The sequence below is a fragment of the Meleagris gallopavo genome, chromosome 2 (assembly GCF_905368555.1).
Source record: "Meleagris gallopavo chromosome 2, MGAL_WU_HG_1.1, whole genome shotgun sequence".
Taxonomy (NCBI): Eukaryota; Metazoa; Chordata; class Aves; order Galliformes; family Phasianidae; genus Meleagris; species Meleagris gallopavo.
Window position 1 is genome coordinate 92,560,008 of NC_139405.1, and position 25,138 is coordinate 92,585,145.

The 25,138-nt window shown below is 39.8% G+C and overlaps 1 long non-coding RNA gene across 1 annotated transcript; it reads right to left on the reverse strand.

Moving 5' to 3' along the window:
• Window positions 1-18,058: 18,058 nt before the first annotated feature.
• Window positions 18,059-21,126, reverse strand: LOC146545083 (uncharacterized). Its single transcript, XR_014881596.1, has 3 exons — window positions 20,709-21,126; window positions 18,936-19,065; window positions 18,059-18,364 (listed from the first exon to the last, which is right to left on the reverse strand). It is a non-coding gene; the product is annotated as an uncharacterized LOC146545083 (long non-coding RNA).
• Between the last annotated feature and the right edge of the window lie 4,012 nt (window positions 21,127-25,138).

Here is a 25,138-nt window from a genome sequence, read left to right on the forward strand (position 1 = left end):
ATGTCTGAGCACATAAAGAATTATACAGAGATGTTCAGCAGCACAACTGTCACAGTTGTCTCATCCTGGAGAGAAGTTACGTTTTACTGCATTTTACCTTGCACCTAAATAATGTGGGTCAGGTTCTTTCGTGTTCAAAGGAATTAGTAGAAAATGACTGAGTAGTGTTTTATAACATCTTATTTCCTCTTTACTTTGGGAGACTGACATTACAGAAATGAAAATAGCGGTGTAAACCTTCAATAAAAATAAACATAAAAATGAAAAAGTTCAGTGTGAGGGAAGAAAAGCCATATTAACTGTGATGCAAACTTTCTCTAGATGAATTTCTTTCCTGCCCAAGCTCTGTGAAAACTACCAGTATCTTTCTGATAATACAAGAGTAGTATATATTTATCATGTATTGGAAAATGTATTCATTTCAATCATACACTATAAATTGTACCAGACTCTGGTATTACACAGTTGTCTGTTTACATCTGACACTCAGGCAGATAAGTGTTGCCTTTTGTTAAATAACTGTTTATCATCAGAGATTACACAATTTCTCATAGCAAGAAACTATAATAGTTTTCTATGGTTGTGTACTGATGTAATCATATTCAAGAAACTTACAGAAGATAAAGTAGCTACAGAAGACATCTAGACAATTTTCAGAATTTCTTTGTTTATAACATACAAAGTCTTTTATACCACCTTTAAGCAGATGAGAACAAGGCACTGTGACAGAAGAAAAACACTTGTAAGGACTATGCTCAGTGGGAATGGCCTTATTATAAAAGCCATAGAGAGTTAAAGCATCTACTCACCAGCAAAGCATGGGAGCAGCCATCTCCAAGGCTGTTTTCAATCCTGTACTGCAAAGTGTGGTGTACCCAATGCAAATGGACTCAGCAACTCCTATCTCCCAACATAGTGGCACATCACCAGGCTTCAAACAATTTGCTTAGTTTCCTGGGCTGTTCCATGTGTTTTCCCTTTCAGTGAATGAAGCAGCAAGGAAGAGCCAAAATTCCCTACCATTGCTGAGGGACTTGCTGTCTAGCCTCAAGCCCTATTTCTTTCTCTGTTAGAAGTTTCTGAGCTCCTGTAACTTCTATTTTTCTGCAGTGAGAGACAGGGAGGAGAACCTTCATCTCTTGAGTCTGTGCTGCAGACTGCTGAGGTTTGGGCAGGGAAGCAGGTGTCAGCCAATTCAGCTTGATGGCACTGAGCTCCAAAGGAGTTTTCTACCTCCTGGGTGGAAAGCCACTGAATCGTAATAGGAGAAACATGGATGGCATCCTTCTTTTGTCTAAAAATAAGGCACTCTGAATTGCTCCTCAAAGGCAAAGCTCCTGTAAATAGTGCAGTATATAAGATTTGATACACGCAACTAGGCTGTCCACCTATCCATAGGCAGTCTAATTTGAACACTGCAGCAGTATCCAAAAGGTGCTGCAGTACCTATCCTGAAGCATGTAAATCCTTTACTGGGTACTGGGGTCTGCCTGCAGTCACGCTTGATATGGCTGTTCAGAGCGATGTGGCCTGGGGAGAAACTTGGCAGCTGGCAAGTAGCACAAATGGCTAATCAGGGCAGCACAGAGATTCCCTGTCTCCCACAGCCCTGTGGAGTTTCGTGTTTTATATTCAGTGTACTAGACCATGAAGTAAGAAAAAGAACAACAAAAATCACCTTATGCCAGTGGTGTACCCCACCTTTCTCCCTAGCCTCCTTTGACAAATGAAACTCCATTATTTAACGGTAGGCTTGCACATTAATGATCTGACATGCAGGATTTATGCCAGTGCTACAACCTATAATATTTTGATGAAGACTTACTTCCTTCTTCTACAACTGTACTATATATTCTGCTAACGCGTACTTCTATGGAGCCATTAAATATATATATATGTCCCACACAGAGACTGGGTCAGTAAACAAGTTTCAAAAGCCTATTTCTTCTTCTTAAGGCCAGGTCAGCAAGTGACCTTCTTGCACTTCAGTTCCATAGAGACCACATGCTGCAGTTCCTCCTTTAGATCAGACTTGAAGAAGAGGAGAGCTAATCTTCCCTGCTCTGTGAATAGAAAATACTCCTATTCACTGTAACCACTGCTGGTCAGAAAATATCTCTTGCACTTTTCCATTTTCCCTTGACTTTCCTTAGTGTACAAAGAGTTCGTATTCCCTCCACAATACCCTATATTGTTCAAAAAAACTGTATTTGCTACAGGGCATTAGGAAATATATTCCCAGATTGCTAAGAATTCATTTTTGTTTGCTTGGAATAAAAGCACAGGAGCAAATAGAGCTAGATTAAAATGAAAAGCATTGCTACAAAGCAGAAAGCGCATATAGTGGTTTTTCTTAAGTAGAAGATATACTTCTAGCAGAAGGCCTGATGGGATTGCTTTAGGCAATAGCCTCCACCAGCTTAGCTCCTTGGAATTTACATCTAAAAAGGGCTGCAGTCCTAATGTGTAGCACTTAGGTAGTGGAACTGAGAGTCCAGTGCTGCTAACTTTTGGGAGAAAGGAACAAGATTTAAAATGATACCTGGAAAATCAAAGTATATTTGTTTTCTTCAGAAATCATCTTTTTAGGAGAAATGTCTTGGTACTAGGAGAAGTACCTAGAAAATCTACCAGTTTACCTCTATCTGAAATAATGTTAAGTGGACAATAACAGTCACTTGATTTTCACAAGACTGAGAGTCTTTATTTTATCATTCAGTTTTACAAATGGATAGGGTAAATAGTTGCTCCTGCTAACATTTCAGCAAGCTAAAATATTTCGAAGCAGTATCTAGATATAAAGAAACCCTACTGCTGTGAAGTGCTGCCCAGTGCTTCTCTGCTGCCTGGGTTCTTGCAGCTGATGCTGGCCTTGCTCAGCTCAGGTGTGTAGCCCTGTGTGGTGCTGTCTGCAGGTTGAGTTTAGAGGTTCAATTAACTTTTTTCAAGAAATATATTGCAAAAAAGAGAACACCTCTGTCTTACACCTGTGTCAAACAGCAATTTGTACTCAAGTTCTTCAGCAGAACTTCCTAAAGGACCACATTTCCACTTAGCTCAGTGTTTGAGACCTAAATGTTCAGCAGGCATCACACACGGAAGTCTGCACCCTACACTCAATGCCTGCTGCATTCACCATAGCATTGAAGAGCAATAGCCTGGAATGCTGGGTCTGTAAACTGTGGGAAATATTCAAATTCATTAAATATTTCAGTTTCTAGACAAAGGGACTTTAGGCATTTGATTTTAAAAAATCAGTGACATAGACTCTAAAAAGCACACGTGACTTAATGATAAATGATATGGAGAAAACACCTTCTGTCCTTCAATCTCCTGTTCTTACATAACACCACAGCAGCCTCACACTTGCAGTTCCTATGGTGCAACTGTACCCAAGTGCACAGAGTCTTTAGTCTGCCTGTAAAATGATGAAGTTCTAAAATACGTGAAAGAAGATCTGCTACTCCAGAAAATAGCTTCTGATCCCTGTGGCTGCATCATACTCTTCTTTATTAGAGGCATTAAACTTGGCAAACATTCTTACCTTAGAAACATGACCATTCATGATATTTAGGTGTATCTGTGGATAAAGCTTTCATTTTAGTTATCATTTGGTTTTCCTCCCTTTATCACAAACTTTATTAAAAGTATAAACTAAAACATCACATTTTGAAAAGAATCACAGGTAAATGACCACAGAGCTGAAACCAGAGGAATAAAATGGCTTTAACACACACCTTGTAGTCAGCTAATGAAATCAGACAAGTAAATTTTGACCCAGGATTTTTCAGCATGAAGTGTCTTCAAGCAGTGTTAATTTAAATTAGTAAAATATTTTATTTCCCAAAATACTGTCTTGAGGAGTAACTGTAAAACTGCAAGCATCTCATCTGTTGTAAGTGCTACAATTATTTTGTTCACTAAGATTTTTTTATAGCACCCCTGTCCCATTATTGTTTTGTTGCACTTTTATAAACTTGATTTGGAAAATAAAAAAGAAAATTTACTGCCAAAAATATTAAGATAGCTAATTTAAGAAAGACAACAGCTTTTCATTAGCACTCATATAACTTGTATTACTAGTAATTATACCAGAAATAATACTGGCACTTAGAAAATTTTCTAATTGGCTTTAATAAAAAAGAATAGACAGAGCATGATAAAACAACTGAAAAGAACACTGTTGTATTTCTAGCCAAAATGAATAAGAGTCATCTAACTGAGATGTATACTCAGTTATATTTAGCATCTGCAGTCCTAAGACCCCATATCATTTAAAAGTTCTGCTTGCTTATCACCCTGTTATTCACATCTAACAGTAATAATGCACATTTTTAGAGGTGAAATCTGGAGATCAGAGAGGTTAAGTGATTGTCTAAGCTTATAACCAAACTTACTCAAAGGACCAATTTCAGTTCTCTGCATCCGTATGCTCATCTTTCCCAGATCAGGAATAGATTTTTTGGATATTAAAGTGTTTTCAAAACATGGCTTTATGGATTCACTTCTATTGGTTCAGTACTCTCTTTCTGTGTTTCGGAACAATTTACTGTGTACCAGATGAGAAAGAGCTGTCCTGGTTTCAGCAGGGACAGAGCCGATTTTCTTCATGATGTTTGATATGATGCTATGTTTTGGCTTTAGGAGAAAAACAATGCTGACAACACGCCTATATATAAGTAGCTGCTGAGCAGTGCTGTACAGAGCCAAGGAACAAACTGTAAAACTAAGAGGAGTTGGTTGGGGGAGCTGCAGCTACTCAGGGTCTGGCTGGGCATTGATCAGCAGGTGGTGAGCAATTGCTTGTGCCTTCCTTGTTTTGTAAATGTATATGTAATTATAACTACTGTCATTTCTCTTTTCCTTTTCTGTCTTAGTAAATAGCTTTTATCTCAACTATGAGTTATTTTCTTTTTTTTCTTTTTCTGACTCTCTCCTCCATCCCAATGGCTCAAGGTGTGTCTGTGTAGCCTTTTAAGTTGTTATTTATGTATTAAAGTTTCTCTCTATGTCCTGGCAATGCTTCAATCAGATTGCATTTGATTCTTAAACACATTTCAGAAGGATCACATAAAATTTGTTATATTTCACATTCAGAACTTGGGGTTACAGTGGCAATTATTTGTGGCAAGGAAGGAGGCCAAGAGTTGAGACGGTGTAACAGAAAAGTCAGGAAAGGAGAGCAGAGATCTTGCTTTCAGGTACAACATTATTCTTCATTATCATCTGTTCTTGAAATCAATTGAATTGAACGTGCCTGAAAAATTCATCTCCCTCTAATTAATTCTTCTCCCAATATATCTTACTAGGGAGTTACTTCAAATGTGAATTTAGAGGAGAGTGATACTGCTCAGTTTTGTACTTTCAAAGGCACTTTAATAAAAATGCAGTCCCCAGAACTCCTCAACTCTGACTTACATGTTTTTCTGTTGGTCACCTTGTCTCCTGCTGCCCTGGGACAAACTAAATGATAATCGAGAAGTGAATCTGGATACCAGACTTTACTTAAGAACCAATAGGATTAGAGCTTTAGCTTACTTCATTATTTCACTCTCACTCCCTCACCATCCCACTGTTATGCTCACCAACACTCATCTTACCCCAGAAAGAAGATTTCTGCTGGCATAGGAATGTAGGGCAGAAAGTTGTGTTGGCTCCTATTTCCCATTCCACTTCTAGCCAATCACTGGCCAAGGCCTCCGAGCATCTTTTGACATTTGCTATACCCATTTGTGACAGAAAAATTTGTGTCCAGCCCTCCCATTCAGGATGCTCATCTTCTTCTTTCCTGGTCCTCTTCTCTCTAAGGCTACGTATTCTTTTGGAAAAATTCCATTTTTCAGCCACTCTTCTTCACAGGCTCCCAAGATCCTTTTTTTTTTTTTTTTTTTCCCCGTTTAGTTTACATATAGAAACATGATCAGCCTTCTAATTGGTGGTTCTATCATGTGTCTCTTTAACAGTCAGTAATCAGAAAGCTTGGGACATTTCACTGTTGTTTAGTCCGCATATTATCAAAATTTGCAACCAGCCTACATTGGCTGTAGATAGCAAGCAGCAGACTTCTGCTTGAAGCTTTAAAACATCAGTTTTGGACATTTGCCCCTACACCCCATATACTTGATTTTCTGTCAACTATTACCTTTCAAAATTTAAGATATTTTTCACCTATGATATCCACATACCTATTTCCTTTTTTAGTGAGAGGATTCTACACCATCAATCAGCTTTGTGCACTTAGTCCCACCACATCACACAACAGAGAAAGGGATCCTTCTTACAAACTTGAACACCCTCCCACTTCTGCTAGACTCTTATTTCTTTAAAAACATTTTTAAAGCATTATGCTTGCTGCATTCCATTTCTTCTCTTCTTCCCATTTAATTTGCTAGTTCAAAATAGTTTGCTATGAAATTATACTAGTTGTATGTTTTGTAATGATCTCTTCTCAGGTAATGAAAAGTAGGGGTAAGCTCTGTCAAATGAGTCATAAGATAATGCTAGGCAATTCTCCACCTGAATACAATTACTTAATCTAAGTGCAGATACAGATCAAATTGCCACACAGACATATCTTTTTTCCCCAAATAAGTGTGGAAAGAGACATTTAGATTTCACTTCTACCCTCCCAAGTTCTTACCTTTGCTGCTGTATTAGAAAAGGCTGTTAATCAGTTGCCTCTTCAATAGATCTGGAGTGGTACTTAAATGATTTATTCTGTCCTTTAGAAGAAAGGATTTACTTTAGAGATTTATAATTTTAAAAAGGGTCATTTAAAATTTGCAATAAATGTAATTATTATGGAGGGTGGTAATAATTCTCTTGAATTTCATGTAAATGCAATTGCTAATTTATTGAGTGCTGAATGTCCAGGCTACTACCTGATAAACAGGCAATTACATGCCTGTGTGGTCACTATATAAAAAAAGAGTAAAAGTTTTTTTTTTTGTTGTTGTTTTTTTTTTGTTATATGAAGTATCTGTAAGAAAGAATAATTCTTTCATTTTCTTTTAACTTTCAGGATAACACTACTTTGTCTTTTCTTGCTTTCTCTAGTTAGTTTCGGATTTAAAGATAAGTTGCAAATCATGGTGTCTGAATCCCTTTACAGTAGAAGACCAGCGAAAGTTGTTAGGAAATCTGCGTAGATTGAAACTCTGCTCGTAATATATCTAACCCCAAAGCTGTGGGATGCAAGTTTGCATACATTCTCTTATATTTGAATAAATATATGGACAAAGTATTATCAACATGGATTATAGTTCAAATTGTGTTGCAGCAGAAAACAGTTTAGAATTATTCCTTTATTACACTATTTGTCATTAAACATACCCTAGAATATTTTTTAAATATTAACAAGTAATTCTTAAAAGACGAAATAAAAGAATGTTTTTTCTCCTTGTTTACTCAGATCTCATGGTGAGTGCCAAATATTTTCTTGTGTAAGTCTGAATTTTGCATTTGTGAATGACTACACAGGTATGACTTCAGTGTAACACTTCACTTCCAACTGCCAACTGAATGCAAATAACTGATTTTTCCCCCAGTATTCCTGCTTATAGTACAGTAAAATTAAAGTTTAGATGGGATTGGACAAAAATTTTCTGACGGATTTTAAATATCTTACCTTCTGGTCTGTAACTTTAGAACACTTAGAATTCCATTTTGGGGGATAGTTTGGTATTTGACATCTCTGAACATTCGGACTTCAGAAAGAGACACTCAAGAATCGATCAAAACATGAGTCAAGGCACTCTCTTAAAATCAAACAGTAATTAACTAGTCTAGACTTTCCAAGAAAACAAATCTGAGAAGCTCAAATATTCCTGTGCTCTGCCTTTTTTACTATAGAATACTGAATTACAAAGATTACAAAAATAAGTATTTCAAAGCAGCTTCACATCTTTAACAACTCTCAACCTGAATCTGTTTGTTTTTCAAACATGGAAAACAACTCTAATGAGGGTGTGTTCTCCATAAATGACACATAGAATGTCCTTCACACACCTCTTTCCTGTGCTGAACTCATGGTTCTTCTTTCAGAAAAACCCATGCCTTTTGAAAGTCTAAAAGAGCATTGAGTAGCAGTGAGATCATTTTTGTATCATGTCAAAATGATGGACATAATTTTTAATTTCTACCGGCAAATAAAAGAAAAATTCCTATGTGGATGAATTAAACTATTCCATTTACTGAATATTGGATTCAGTGGCATTGAGATGCAGACTTGCACAAGTCTCCTTATACTTCCTTTGGAGACAAAATTCTGCAGAGAAACAATGTCAGAATACTTACAGGTTGCTTCACCCGAGTAATGCACAGACTTTTTCATCTTTTTCATCTCAGAGAAATTAGGTTGAACACATCTGCATTTACAATAAAACATCAGGAAACTAAAACAATCTTCACTGAAGTTCAATGGTACTTCTTCAATTGATTTGTTTTGTTTAACTGTTGCATTAGAACTGTATTTGGTCCTCAGCAGCACTTAATAAATGCTCAGATCTTGTAAAATATATTGACTTTGTCTATATTACCATGCAGGCAGTCTTGGAGTCCAAAGAAGCTTTCTATCTGCTTTTATATCAACAAGATTGTCCTTGGGGTTGGCCTAATACCAAGACATGGCTTCTTTCTCTGAAATAAGCCTCAGGGCATTCCTTATGGCACCTTCTAAGAAGATACTTCTATAGTGTAAATGGGCCTAGATTCCCATAGAGAAAAGATTTAGGCACCAGACTTTTTGCTGTGGCTGCCATAATAGAGAAAAATATAGAAATTCCAGCTCCAACAATTTCAGACCTTTTCCTCTATGCACTTTCTAAAAACACCTAAGATCACTTCTGAAAAAATAAAAAATTAAAAAGAAGAAATTGCTTTCACCATCTTACTGTTTTTGTTTAAAAATGATTCTTTTGCATCTGAAAAGTACAGAGGGACTACTATAAAAATAATAATTAATATAGTTTTGCACATGGAGAACATCTTCATTGATGTTCATGTAGAAAAGGCCTTAATAGGTTCTAACTGAAAAGCAGTATCTGCCAAAGGGAAATGTTTGAATTTCAGTATCCCAAAGCTTAATTCCAGAAGCAAGACCCAGTGGAAGTTCCAATGTACTTCCAGGAATAACTCACTGGACTGCTCTAAATTTGTGCACAGCGTGACACCATAGAGTTTGAGCCTGGCGAGCACTTCACTGCTGAGAAAGTATGCATGCTTCAGTGAAGTTTGTAAATAAAATAGATAGTAAGAAACCTAGTCTGTGGTAGCACATCAAAAAACTACCAGGTCTGGACCATCAAAGGCAAATAACATGTAACAAATAACAATAATAAATAAGTTCTTTGTTGCTCCCTTGAAGAAAAAGTGGTTATGAAACCAATTCAACATCCCTTCCTCAATGACTTGATATCAATGTATGAGCCATATTTTCATTTATAATGAGACCACTTAAACCTTTCTCATTGTGAAGAGACTGTAAATGGGTGGGTATCAGGGATGAGAGGACATCAGTGTTGGGTCCTTACAGTTGAAATTTACTTTAAATTTCAAAGTGCAGACAATATCTTCAGTCACAGGTATACAAGACATACACACTACTGCATTTTCTAAAAGCAATTTCCATTCTGGTGTCTTCTTTCACAGATTGTGTTATCAAAAAGAGAAATGGAAAATATCTAGATAGAATACCTAGATAGAATTATATCTTTTACAGATGAAGATACAAAGTTTATTGTGCAGAGCAACATATGCAGAGGTAGAAAGAAAGATATCATGACTGCAACATCTTCATGCTAGAGGTACAAGGACTCTTGCTTAGTTCACAGTACCTGGGTAGGTCAGATTGTCATCTGGGACACTGCTTTAGGCTTCACTATTCAGTAAAGTTTGGGAAAATCTGTGATTTCTCTACAATCACAGAATCACAGAATCACAGAATTGTAGGGGTTGGAAGGGACCTCTAGAGATCATCGAGACCAACCCCCCTGCCAAAGCAGGTTCCCTACACCACGTCGCACAGGTAGGCGTCCAGGCAGATCTCGAATATCTCCAGAGAAGGAGACTCCACAACCTCCCTGGGCAGCCTGTTCCAGTGCTCCGTCACCCTCACCGTGAAGAAGTTCTTACGCACATTTGTGTGAAACTTCCTATGCTGCAGCTTATGTCCGTTTCTCCTCGTCCTGTCTCCACGTACCACTGAAAAGAGACTGGCCTCACCACTATGGCCGCCACACCTCAGATATTTATAAACCTGGATCAGGTCCCCTCTCAGTCTTCTTTTCTCAAGGCTAAACAGACCCAGTTCACTTAGCCTTTCTTCATAGGGGAGATGCTCCAGGCCCCTCACCATCTTTGTGGCTGAGGGTGGCCACTATCCCCTCATCAAAGTCATTGATGAAGATGTTGATCAAGACCGGATCCAGCACAGACCCCTGGGAGACACCACTGGTCACAGGTCTCCAGCCAGACTCTGCACCACCAACGACGACCCTCTGCGCTCTGCCAGTCAGCCAGTTCTCAACCCACCTCACTGTCCACTCGTCTATCCCACACTTCCTCAGCTTTGTTATAAGAATGTCGTGGGAGACAGTATCAAACGCCTTTCTAAAATCAAGGTAGATTACATCTACCGCTCTTCCCCCATCCACCCAGCATGTGACAGCATCATAGAAGGCCACCAGGTTGGTCGAGCACGACCTCCCCTTGGTGAACCCATGCTGACTACTCCTGATAACCTCCTTTTCTCCCAGTTGTCTGGAGATGGTATCCAGCACAAACTGTTCCATCACCTTTCCAGGAACAGAGGTGAGGCTGACAGGCCTATAATTACCCAGATCTTCCTTCTTGCCCTTTTTGAAGACCAGAGTGACATTGGCTATCCTCCAGGCTTCAGGGACCTCCCCTGTTGTCCAAGACCTCTCAAAAATGATGGAGAGCGGTTCGGCAATGACCTCCGCCAGCTCTCTCAGCACACGTGGATGCACCCCATCAGGTCCCATGGACTTGTGGACCTTAGTACTGCCTAGGCGCTCACGCACGTCCTCTTTCCTGACTAAAGGGAAGTCTCCCATTCCCCAGACCCTCTCCCTAACCTCCAGGGTGTGGGAAACCTGCAGGAGAGCCTTTTCACTGAAGACGGAAGTAAAGAAGGCATTCAGTATCTCTGCCTTCTCAGCATCCCCTGTTACCAGAACCCCCCCCCTCACTTAGTAAGGGGCCCACATTCTCTCTAGTTTTCCTTTTGCTGTTAACATACTTGAAGAAGCCTTTTTTATTATCCTTTATCACTTTAGCCAAATTCAATTCCAGATGGGCTTTAGCCTTCCTCATTGCATCCCTGCAGGCCCTGACTACATTCCTATATTCTTCCCAAGTGATCAGACCCTTTTTCCACATTTCATGGACCTTCTTCTTTCCTTTGAGCTTGTGCATGAGCTCCTTGCTCATCCACACAGGTATCCTGCCACCTTTTCCCGATTTCTTGCTCACAAGGACGCACCGATCCTGAGCTTGGAAGAAGAGCTGTTTAAATGCTGACCAGCTCTCAGAGGCCCCCTTACTTTCTAACACCCGAGCCCACGGGATAGCTCCAAGTAGGTCCCGGAAGAGATCGAAGTTGGCTCTCCTAAAGTCCAGGGTAGCAATCAAAACAGCAATACAAAAACAGAAAATAAAAAAATTGTAATTGCTTAATATGCACCTCCACTGAGAAAAGCATGGGTGCAATATCTTGAGCTAAGATGGTCAGGAGACAGACAGTAGCATAATGTCTTCAGCCACAAAAAATTCCGCCCAATCTTATTGCATATAGCAACAGAGGTATCAACCAGCAGACTCTGCAAAGGTTATCCCATCTGCTTCCAAAAAGTATGAAGGACCTGAGAACTGTCGTGACAAATTTTTGTTGCACTTATTTAGGTTCAGCTCTTTTTGCTGCAAGTAACTAAAGCCATCTATATGCATAAATGTAAATCAAGTACACAGATGATTTATTTAGTTTTGTGCAAACTGTCCACTGATTTTTTCCCCTGCTTTCAAGTACTGTACCAATAGGGAATTTTATGAAATACAGTAATTCCTGCCTGTTTCTTTTATTATTGAATTTAAATGTTGTCATTTTCCAGCCCTTCCAGAGCTACCTACACAACTGTACGTCTATAAATAAACACAGAATGACAGAATCATAGAATGGCTTCTGTTGGAATGGCCCTCCAAGATTATCAGCATATACTTGCTTTCAGTCATATCTATTGCTTTAAAACACTCACTACAGAACATACGAAGCTGGTCTTTCTAGTTTTCTGTCTTATCCCTGCAATTGTTATATCTTTGTTGCAGCTGGATAATGATTCCCAAAGCCCTTCTAATATATCATATTTTGATGGTTCCTCCTCTCAACGTATTGAATCACAAACGTCAAGCCTGTGGTGCGTTTCTGTAAAGAGATCAGAAGAAGCCAAGGTTTTAGGTGGACACAGGAGGATGTTCATCATCCTTGCTGTAGCCAAAATTAGGCATTATAAGAGTGAGTGCAGCCAGAAGCAAGATAAGGTTTGCTTCATAATACTTCATAAAACTTGACATACCTGCAGAAAACAGAACGGGAAGGGGCCAAGGTGTCTGAATCAGTCTCCTGGTTTATTGACACTTTTAACATAAGTACTATTCATCACTTCCATCATTCTAGAAAAAAAAAATCCCACTACATGTTATAAACTACTCAGAAGCTGCTTCATGAGCTTTTAAGCCATTCCTGTCACAAGTGCAGCACCTCTGAGAAGGAGGCCAGCAGACAGAGAAGGGCAGAAATCTTGTCAGCTGTCTGACTGTAATCCATGGATGCTTTAGAGTAAAAACTCTAACATGTAATTTTTATTGCAAACAAACGTTCGACATACAGTCAGTTCTCCATTATCCCCTGGCAGATTATCCAGTTTGCTGATAAATGGTGCCACAACTGCAGGCTAGGCCAGGTCTGGCAGAGCTTATTAGCTTAAGCTCTGCATAAATACTTCTGTATTGCTTCCAGACCCAGCACTCGGGTACCTTCACATCATGTTGCTGGAACCAGCACACTGGGATGCAATGCGGATATATCCAAGTGGCTCTGCGGGAAGCCAGCTCATGTCCAGCCAGGCTTTGGAGTTTGCCAGCCCTACATTAACACTGGCTCACACAGGGGTTAAAAAGACAGATAGTTTTCTGTAACTCACCCTTTTCCTGCTTGTTTCCATTAAATCATTAGCATAGTTATTGTGAGTTCAGCCTTGGGCCACAAGAAAGCTCCCAGAAGATTTCAGTGTTTGTCGGGGAATACACTAAGCAACATCTAATTAACCCCAACCAAAAGCAGGTCCTGGAGACTGTGGCAAACAGGGAGATCCAGTGCCATGTTGCCAAGTAACTGCACAAAGTCCTGGAGCCATCTCAATGCCTCGCTCCCTGCATACCTGCTTTTTCAAGCAGAACACCCTCTTTAGGATATTTAAATAAAAACAAATTCAGTCTTCATGGTGTCCTTATCAAGTAGTGCAATTCACTGGATTTAAGCAGGCCTTGATTTCTGGCATTTACAGGATGATTTACACTGGAATACTGGCTTAAGTTAATAAATTATAAGATGCTTTGGGGTTGTTCAGTGTGGGAAATATGACAGGAGAATCCACTGTTATTTTCAACACCCTGTGCCCTTTCAGGCTTTGCTGTTTGCTGAGATATCAAAAAAGTCATGCTAATTATTGCACAGATAAGAAATTTTTTTTCTCACCAAATTGTATTGATATTTTCAGCTCAATTTATTTATGCATCCAAATGGCTGCCAGATATAGAGATTTGTGATTTTATTACTCACCTGTGCTGGAGTCAGACTGGTGACTAAGGGGTGAAAGGTCTCACATTAGATTACTGATCCCAGGAGCAAGCCAGTCCTTCAGTTCAAGCACTTTCTAATGCATATTTTGCACTGAATAATCAACTCACTTTTCAAGGTGACACAGTCATACTCTTAAAAAAGCCTCCCCCCACACTAAAAAAAAAGACAAGACAATGCTCACCACTCACCTCATAGCTACAGTAGCCTTTTTCCTTTTTGTCTTGCACTGTAAGTTTCATTTTAAACATCTAGGGACACTCATTTCCTGTCTAAAACACAGCAAAGCCTCCCAGGTAAATGCCAATGGGGAGAAACATATGTGAGCTCTGTTGAATTTATGTGGAGAGACAGAGAGAGAGACAAACATTCACATGTAGAAATTTGCATTATGTTCATGTATTTGTATATGCACACATGCATACACACACATTTGTCTGTAATATAAGTATTAGAATTTTCACAGAGTTTTTCCTTAAATTATTTATACTAGCTGTGTAGGAACAAATGATTCTGCCAAAATCCAGAAAATAAAAACAAAGTTGTTTGTTCCAGGGTGGTCTCACCAAATCAAAATGCTTTGGTTTACTGAGCAGAAATGTTTGATTTGAATCATTCCGATGTCAAGTTGCATCTGCTCAGCACCTCGTGGGAGTCCCACTGGAACTGTGATGCAGATGCTACATAACTCCGTGATTTCACACAGACTTCCTTGACTGGCAATATATTCAGTAATGGTGTGCATTTTTCCATATGACCAAGTCATGTAGGATACCCTGAGCCGTGTCGTTTACAAGACTGATGATAAACACACTACTGTCAATTAGCCCTTCCCGTAAGGCAAGGTAAAATAAGACAAGCAAATTACAATGCCCTAAAAGTTTTTCTTTGGAAACTGAAGAGTTACTGTTCATCAACTGAATACTAAACATTTCAAATCGATTCAGTGCACTGAGATGAAATATTTCAACTCGAGACTGCAGAAATAATTAATTTCAATTAAAATGCTACAGAAGGTATTGCATTATTTACAAATTGTCTGTTTCCAATTCACAATAAATTTAGATATTTTGACTTTTAAGTCTGCAGAGGGAAAAACAGGCTAGAAATTACTGTGGAGAGGAAGGTTTTTCTGTATTAAATAATCTAATTCCTACAAAGATATAGCAGAGAACACTCGTTTTTGCTCCTGGATGCTAAGACACGTGGAAGAGAAGGAGGTGATACAGAACAACTAACACAGCTTCACCAAGGAAAAGTCCTGCCTGACCAACCTAGTGGCCATCTATGACGGTGTAACTGCATCAGTGGACAAGGGAGGAGCCACTGATGTCATCTGCCTGGATGATTGTAGAGCCTTTGACATGGTCCTCCACAAAATCCTACTCTCCAAATTGGAAAGATATGGATTTGCTAGGTGGACTGTCTGATGGACAAGGAATTGGTTGTGAGATCATACCCAAAGAGTGGTGATCAATAGCTCAATGTCTGCATGGAGATCAGTGATGAGTGATGTGCCTCAGGGGTCAGTGCTGGGACCACTGCTGTTTAATATCTGCATTGATGACATGACATTGTCAGTGGGTTCATCAAGTGCACCCTCAGTGAATTTGTAGATGACACCAAGCTGTGGGGTGCAGTCAACATGCCTGAGGGACGGGTTGCCATTCAGAGAGACACAGACAGTCTCGAGCAGTGTGCCCAGGTGAACCTCATGAGGTTCAACAAAGCCACAAAAACGATCCAAGGGATGGAACATATCACCTACAAGGATAGGCCAAGAGAGCTGGGGCTGTTCAGCCTGGAGAAGAGAAGGTTCCAGGGGTATGTAATAGTGGCCTTTCAGTATCTAAAGGGAGGCTATAAGAAGAGGACAGATCTTTAGCAAAGTAAGTTATAATATAACAAGGAGAAATAGTTTCAAATTAAAAGAAGAAAAGATTTAGACTGATATAAGGAAAAAAATATTTTACAGTAAGAGTGCTGAAGCACTGGAACAAGTTGCCCAGAGAAGTGACGGATGTCCCATTCCTGGAAACACCCAAGTTGGGCTGGACAGGGTTCTGAGCAACCTGATCTACCTGTTGATGTTCTTGTTCAATGCAGGAGAGTTGGACTAGATGATCTCTAAATGTCCCTTCCAACTCAAACAGTTCTATGATTCTATGATTCTATGAATTTGGTTAGGCCAAATAGTAACTTGAGAGTAATGTAAGATACAAAATGAAAAAGAGAAGAATTTAGGAGAGAGAGCACTAACACATCCAGTATTAACTTATCTAGGAATTTCCCTGCAGGTCAGACAGGGTTTGCTGCCACAGAGAGTGTATGGCCTTGGGCAACAAATATGTGTGGTTTCCAGCCTTGCTCTTTTTATATTTGCCAAGCACTCACTAGGCAGTGCAAAATCAGAAGCACTTCATAGTCTAGGAGGGATCAGGAAAGAAAAGTAATTACTCTCATGAAGACTTCTCTTCACAAAATATTTTTTGTCTGTTGGAGTGGTTAATATAGCTCTAATTACTTAAACAAGTCACTGGTGTATAATTTAAAATTGGGACCCACATACAACTGTCTGTTTTGACTGTTTACAGTGGAAGTAAATGCGGCTAAGAGTAGCACACCCTCTCCAGTTTGCCTACGGCAGTGAAAACCCCTCAAGCCAGCCCTGTCAGGAATGGTGCTGACATGCATTAATGGTACAGTTACCACTAGATAATATTATGCAATTAACAGATCTCATCACTAGTCCTTAAGGGAGTGCAGCACATTGCAAAATTTTGATCCGCATGTCATCATTGCTGCAAAATTCATTCAGTCCAAAATACATCAGTTGTTCTGATTTAATATCACACAGTCTTGCCAGCTGATACTGTACCATAATTTTCTGAAGATTGCAATCCTGGGCCTAGATGACCTCCTGCCCTTACACATTCAAAGCCCTCAGCAAAGTTGCTGGCCTCACATAGCTCAGCCTTATGGCAAGAAGCTCCAGAGGGGAAAGAAGATTTTACTCCCTCTGTTGGTGGACAAGCAAAAACTATATGGAGCATACCAATCAACATTGTTTAATTCTTTTTGTAATAAACCTATTTATAAAGTAGATTTTAAGACCTATAGAGTCCACAAAAGGGGCCCATAAAGAGGAATAATGTTTACCAGTGATATCCCTGGAGAAGATCAAACAAGCTAGTCATTTCAGACCGTGAGGTCTGTTTAAACAAGACAGTGAATTGCTGAAGCTCTGTCAGAGAAGGTTCAGGCTGGATATTAGAAAAAATTTCTTCTCTGAAAGAGTGGTCAAACATTGGGACAAGATGCCCTGGGAGATGGTTGAGTCACCTTTCCTGGAGGTACTTAATAAACATTTGTGTGTTATACTAAGAGAAATGGTTTAGTGGGTAAATGTGTAGGTTGTATGTGGATGGTTGGACTGGATGATCTTGGAGGCCTTTTCCAACCTTGGTAATTCTATGATTCTATGATTCTATGAAATAACTGTGATTCTCCCATACCTAGTAAACTACATCACAGTCATAAAGAATCAGACTTCTTGTCTGGTTTTACAAAAGTACAAGCATTTCTGAGGTGGCAGCCATTGCTGTAGTAGTTGGGGATGGATAAACCCCCTTGGAGAGTGGGAAGGTCTCTGCACAGCCCAGTTCACTGGAAGAGCAGGTTCTGATCTCCTGGTTCACCTCTCATTTTTCTGTTCTCTGCAGTATGTCTTTTCCTTTTGTTTATTATTTCCTAGCAGAAATCATTCTGTTTGCATCTACACTACAACAGTTGCTCTGCATGCTGTACGTGTTAGATAGAGATAGGCAATTGGATTGTAAGTTGAAATGCACTCAGGTGATGGAGGCTGGAAAAGAAATAAGTATCTGGAAAGCTAGATAGAACATCAGCAGTTAAAACCATTGAGAACTATCAAGCAGGTTATGGAACCATGATGGGCACCTGTGTGTGCAAGGCAAATTATCTGTAATGGCAGCTCCCTTGTTAATGGCCCTTAGCATGAAGTCTTGTCCTTTTTAGATCCTCTAATGAGAGGGCTTGTTTGGGACTTGAACTTTTCATAGACATGTGCTTTACTGGTCAACATTATAGGAAGAAGCCAAGCCATGAGGCCAGAGTTCTGTTCACCTTGCTTCCAATGTGCACTGAGATGTGACAGGATGTTCCTTTCTATTTTAGTTTATTTGCTTAATTAGAAGTGAAGGGAAATTCATCCTCATTGTGACTGGATGTAGTTCTCCTGATGAAAGCATAATTTTAATATCTGCAGCTAATATTAGTTACAGCAATGATGGCTTTTGCCTGCATGCCCGTTCATTTCACAGAAGACTTCTTTCTGTTTTCATCTGGTGTGGTTACTTTGTACATCATCCAACTGCTCCTGCATCATCTACCTTTCCAAGGTGAAGGTCTTCAAATTTGTTATTTGGAATGTTTCCCATTTTTATCAGCTGCACACCATCTCCATATCAACTGGAAAGAAAGAAACGAAAGAAAATGTATTTTTCTTCTAATCATTTAAACCAAATAGCATCAACCTATCCAAAAAACAAGCTCCCTTTTGCTTTCATTTTGAATGATTAAAACACCTTTCATCACCTAAATACACACTTTATACAAGTTCAATGTGCATAAGATTATGATCTTCTGCACTTGAGAAATGGGCACTTGAGAAATCTGGGGGTTGATTTCGTCAACAAATGAGTTATATCAAATCATGGATACATTTTCTATATGCACATCATTAATAACAGTGGCTAAATTTGCCAAATGGAGAAGACCAGACAGCCTTTATGCCAAGCGATAAAATATAATAGAATCCTCCCTGACTCTGGTGAAAAAACATGCATGTAGGATGATAGGGGCCAGGAATTAAAAACAGTAGAGTGCACTGTTGAAAAAGAATAGTCAGCTGTCATGATTTAGAAAAAAAAAAAAGAAAGAAAGAAAGAAAGGAAGAAAGAAAAAAAACCTTAATACAACAATTATCATTAGGAGTGATTTTTCCACCACATAACTGACAAGTAAATTATCACGTCTGTACCTGCATGTTGAGTTACTGCTTCACCTTCACCAGTAAACAAAGAGGGGGAAAAATGCTTTCAGCGGCATTTTTTTTTTCCCAAAGAGCCAAGCTGTTTGTGCTTTCTTCTCTTTTTCTTTCTCTTTATGTTCTGTTGTTGAAAAAAAAAAAATCAGATATAATTAGATAAAGTGGTAGCATAAAGCCAAGAGAGCTTTTCCTAGAAACCAGGGAAATTGTGTCTCATTTAGTGTTATCCCTTTAGTTATCTTCCTCCATCAGTGTTTTATTCCTATAGCCTTCCCTAAAAATATTAGAAGGTGAATTAATATTTAATAAAATAAAAGCTTTTATTCTGCTTTATTAAATGCTGAAGAGGTATAATGAGCAAATGGCAAGTGTGTCAGAGCCTATAGATCCATCTAAATTCAGCTCTACTGCCCTTTCTTACTCCCTTGCATTTCACAAAAGAGAAACTCTAAATCTTCTTTCTCCTTATGGATCTTTTATGAAACAGACATCTGGAGAAATTAATTTTTTAAATGGGAGGACACTGTTATTACACCAGCTTTATCAGAGGACAGCATTAATTAGGCATCACCAATAAACATACCAACACACAGAAGACAAATAGTAAAATTTTAAAGAGCTTTTAAGATGCTGGAATCGTTGTTCCGATGAGCCACATCCCAGCAAGGCCCATTTTCACCAATGGGACCCTGGTGTGACCAGCTCATATATAAACAGCATTCACAGGACAAAATCTAAAGTCAGATAAGATTAGTCTAGGCGACTGTAATCCTGCTTCCTTCTATATATGGAAGTGTCTTGGCTTTCAACACCTCTTAGATATTTTCACTCAGGCAGGATCCAGAAACTAGCAGCTTCTTGTTCTTCCCTACAATGCTCCATTCTGCAGGTTTTGTCAAAGCCCTCCTAGCAGACTGGTTTCTGTGTACAATCTCCACCGTGTCCCAATTAGACTATGATAACAGACGAGCCCGAGCCATCAGGTTGCTGAGCAGCCTGCTCTGCTTTGCAGACCTGAGCAGGTCTACCAGGTACTCCCCACCAACACTCCCTGCTCTCACCCTGGGGGCACAGAGAGGGTATTTGCTGTTTGGGGCCTGCTGTTCACGCACCAGGATCAGAGTTAATGATCACTGGTCTAATAGTGTAATGAAGGAGGTGAGAAGCCGACACATCATCACTTCTGCAGTCTCTGCCAGAAAGATAGGGCAAGCTTCTTGCTGTGCTAAGCTCTTAAATCATTACAGCAGGAACCACTAAAGCTCATGAGCCAGCCAGCTCGGTTGGTAGGAGCTAGCGTGGGAGAGTCCTGAATTTGCTTCTCTCTTTATTTAGATTAATTTTTTGCCCATTCTTAACAGCCACTCAGTAATCTATTCCAGGGTGAAGCCATCCTCGCCCTATCCTGTAAAAGCTATTCCACTGTGCAAAGAGAGAGCTCAAGGTGAGCGGGTCAGGAGGGGAAGCCATGCACTGCTGTGGCCTTCTTGAGAAGGGGGCAGTGCCAGCCTCTTCTCCCGCAGATATTTATGTCTTTTATGTGAAAAGCCATTAGAACAGAGTCCAACAGTCGTAACAGGAATGAGTCTCTTTTTCTTCACAGCTGACTGTAAAAGCAGAGAATATCTTGCAAAAGAGCAAATAGAAAATGCTGATAGGAGGCATCAATGTATGAGAAAGGAAAAAGATGTAAAAAATAAAAGCTTACTATCAATTTATACTGAATGAGAAATCCCTTTCTTATATCATCATAATCCCACTTACCTTGCACGGGTTAGAACTGATGCACTGCCAATTAGGTTTTTCTCCCAGTTCTGCTATTCTGTAGATCCCAGAGAGTATTTCCTGTCACCAGATGCCCATGACCTTCCACATATGCCCAGGAGGCATTTCTCTCCTTCTCCTTTGCATTTAGCAGACTCTTTCTTCCAGGTAATCCTGAGAAGAGCAGTGAGAGTCATCTGGAGTTAGGACTGAGAAGCATTCTCTCAAAATACAATGAAGCACACACACTGCTGCAGCTGCAGGACACAGTGTGCTGAAGGCTGGATTTAGATTCAGCTTCAAAGAGCATTAAATTCGTGCAGTAAAATTCGAGCTAAAACTTTTTTCATCTTTTAGACAATCTCACATTATTTAGATTTCCAAGTGAAATTTCAAACAATCCCCAGCTCTGCTCAGTGTATACAGTGAGCTTTGGGGATCACTTTCAAAAACACCTCATTTGCATCAATTCAGCCGATCCCCTCTGTGTTTGAGAAGATGAAAGTGTATTTCTAGCCTATATTTCCCTCTGCTCAGACTCATTCTTTTCATAAAAAGAACTAGATCAGCAATCATGTTCTCTCCTCTTCCAGTTTCTTTAACTGCATCATTGAAATCTAGGAAAAAAATGCATGAAAGCAAGAGGCACAGATGTTTACATCACAGGTACCTCAAAAAACTTGGAAGTATCCTAACTGTGTATAGCCTGTGCATACATTTCATGCCTCACTCACTAAGAATTAGCATTGAAAGTCATCACAGTGAACACAGGGAACTGGATGAATTTCAATCTACTTCAGAAACCAGCCATTTATGTTGTTTGATGTCATCTGCAGTCACATCACTGCAGACATCTTTTGCAAGACTAGTAAAAGAAACGTTGTCATTTTTGACATGGCTGCCTGTCCCTCTTCACTGCTCGAGTGACAGCATTCATAGCACTCTTCCCGTTGCTCAGTGCATATAACAAACCCAGGTGCAGAGATGAGTCTCTCAGGCTTCCCTTTGAAGAATGTCAGATCAGCTCTGTTTCTTTTAAAACCGCTCCCTTGGACCAGCTGACATTTATGCAAGCCACACAACACCGAGGAATCAGGATTTCAGGCAACTGATACCACTCTAGGGACACACAAACTGTAATCTAGATGCAAGCTACAAAGCAAAAAATTAACAATACATGCAACTGGATGTCACTGGGGTAAGAAAGCACACTATGCCATTAAGAGAGTTAAGGACAAAGGAGGTATCAAAGAGGTGAAATAATTCACATTGAGCAGTAATCTTATTGGCCTTTTAACTTGCCACAGAACATCAATATTGCATTAATCTATGGTCCTGTGCAAGCTGTACCAAGGACAAAATGGGGAATTCGCAATGGCGTAAAGGCGAGAAATAAGCCTACCTACTTTTGAGCACTCAAACAGGAGTCTCATCACCTTCAGCTCTGTCTACAGCAAATGAGGAGTGACAGAAGCACCTCCAGGGGATGCTTCCACCCTCTTGAGGTCTGAATTGCCTTCCAGTTGTGCCTCTTGCACTTAATTTCTAAAAAAAAAAAAAAAAAAAGAAAGAAAAAAAAAAAAGGCTTAATTTAAGAATCTCTGATCTTCTCATCCAAGCCCTATCCTCCTCTCAAAGCTCCATACTGCTTTGAAAACTTGAGAGCGACACTCACGTATTGGAAGGCAGTGTGCTGACTGGGAGTGAGGCTGAGGTAGCAGTGAGACACACCTCTCACACCCCAGGCAGTTAGGGCTTCTTGCAGGAAAGAGCCCACAACTTCCCACAATTACCCAAAAATTATGTGCTTGCTAAACTGAGCCAGAAGTACTTTGGGAAATCTTATCTTGTGAAATGGATCTATTTTCCTTATAGAGAAATATAGCAAGATTTAAAGTCTTTCCCTGGAACTACATTTCTCACACTAGCCCAGTGGAGAAGAGCGAGCTGAAGAAAACACGTATATGTCAGTACATTTCAGATTCTCGTGCTTCAGAAAGCACTTTCTATCTGAGCATATGCAGCTAACTTTCCAGAAACCAACCTCTCAGTGAAAATTAATACCATCTTCTTTTGTCTGCACATACATAATGGAGGGTTCTATTGGTTTACAACATAGAGATTCTCACCTAATGAAATGACTGCATAAAGAAATACCTTAATGTATACAAAGGCAACCATATACAGTAGCAGACCAAGTTATTTATCTCCCACGCCAATGCCTAACAGATCAAATATTGTCTGTGAAAACTTGCAAAAATACACTAAAAAAACTGACATGCGTTCCTCAACACTTGAGTAAACAAACACAAATAGGGAGAGGAAAGAAGGAAATAAAAGTAATGAATGAAATTTAATTCAGCCTTTTATTTTCATCTAAATAGAAAGCACTTCAGCAGTGCTGTGATAATCAGGGGATACTTTTTTTTTTTTTTTTTTTTTTCCAAAAAATGTAAAGCAGTACTTGAAGTCAAAACCTGTTAAGAAATCATAGTTCTTAGCCATGGTAAAGGAGAGCTTTAAGCGTTGTTGGGTCTATACTGTGCACAACCTGCTTTCCCAAGCCTCTCTTTCGTGGACTGCAAAAGCTCAAAAGGGTGAAGAAACTAATATGGTGATAATGCTTTGTCTTTGAACATGACAGACTCATGATTCAGAAATCTCCTGTCAGATTCCTCCTGACAGAATAAAGATTCCCACCTTACCTGAGGTCTCTGCCTCGCACCCCGTGAGAACTTCACAAAGCAGAGAAAAAATTGAGTCAGGAAAACGTTCATGAGGCTTTATTTTATTGATGTTGTTCACAGATAACAATCTTAAAAGGCAACTGATCTTTTTAATCCAAATAAAATCCATATTCCCTTCTGCTTTCAAGGACTGAGGATCTTTAGCAAATGAAATTTCAAATTAGCCTGCCCACAATACCCCCGCACTGGGAAAAGGTGGCTTTGGGCTGACAGAGTCTAAAAGGAAAGGCAACAGTACGGGGCTTGAAAGTTTAATGCTGCCTGGCCACAAATCTCCATTTGCAGGCAAAACAGCCATGCCTGGGCGGTGAGCCAGGGGCAGGAAAGGATGCTTACAAGAGCATGGACCTGGTAGGAGCCAGACGCAACCCGGTGAGAGGCTACCGACAGCAGCTCTGCTGGGGTTAAGTGGCAAGCATACACTATACACACATATATATATCTATACGCATATGTATGCAAACTTCTATGCTTAGGCTGAACTTCCTAGCTCCCATCTGCTGTGTGCAGCATGAAATGTCTCCCTGTGCAGGAGCCAGAACAGCCGTGTGTTCTGCAGAAATCCCACTCGTGCTCCATTTCAGTACGTCTGCAGAGGCGCAGCTTGTGCTGACCCCACGAGCAGAAGCGAGTTGCTTTCACGTACGAGAATCAGAGGCTTCGCTGCTGCCTTCTTCATTTTTTCCACCTGACCCTTCATTCCTCTCCAGTTCAGCTGACATATATACCACATTATGCTTCCGTTTGCAGACAGTACATTAAGATTCAGGGGATTCTCTACACCCTACCCGCATTTTTCATTACAGCTATTGATATTATGTATTAAAAGACTAATGACTTGGAGCCTCTAATATCAGGAAATGATGTCTCTAATGATACATCTTTGACCTCAAGACTGAAGCCTGCAGTGCAGTTTCCTCATCTGTGTGGCTGTTTCCTAAAAGCCTGGCTGAGTAGTTTGTTGGCTGGTACAGCCGCTGCTTGAGTTTTCACCTTTGCCACTCCATGGTACTCACTGTTCTTTGCAGAAAAAGCACTGACTGCCTGGAAAACAAGCCAAGACAACGCAGGTATTTGAGTCAAAGCATGTGGCTGATGATGGGAGCAGCTTCATTCAGTATGTAAGATGTCCATAAAAAAGAAGTTGTATCTACAATTCCACTACTCTGCCAGATGCACTGAATTTTGTATCAAGCAAGAGCAGCTTAAATTCACACTTTGCAGTCAGAAAAGGAGGAGGAGGCCGATAAAAGCAGATGATTGATCTAACAGTGCAGCTCTTACAGTACTATATTATTTCAGGACAGAGTCCTGTAGTGTGCTTCATATGAGTGGAAATCACTGTATGACTGGGACCTTGAGAGACATAGAAACATAAAAATCTCAGGACTCTCAGTCTTTTCATGCCTTCAGCCAAAGCCTGAATATTCAGCCCACTCAGACCTGCTGTAGTGCTTTGTTAGTGATTTGATTTCCTGAATTTTCCCTGCCTCTTGCATTGTGGAAAATATTTTGTAAAAGGAGTGCCAACATGCATCTTCAGCATGCAACTAATAGATCTCTCTTTCAAGGACGCCATAAGAAAACATATTTAAGTAAATGAGCGTTTCAGAGGCCAGTGAAAAATCAGGCAGCCAGAAGAGCTTTTATCTTTAACAGTGGTTCAGTCACATACATTCTGCC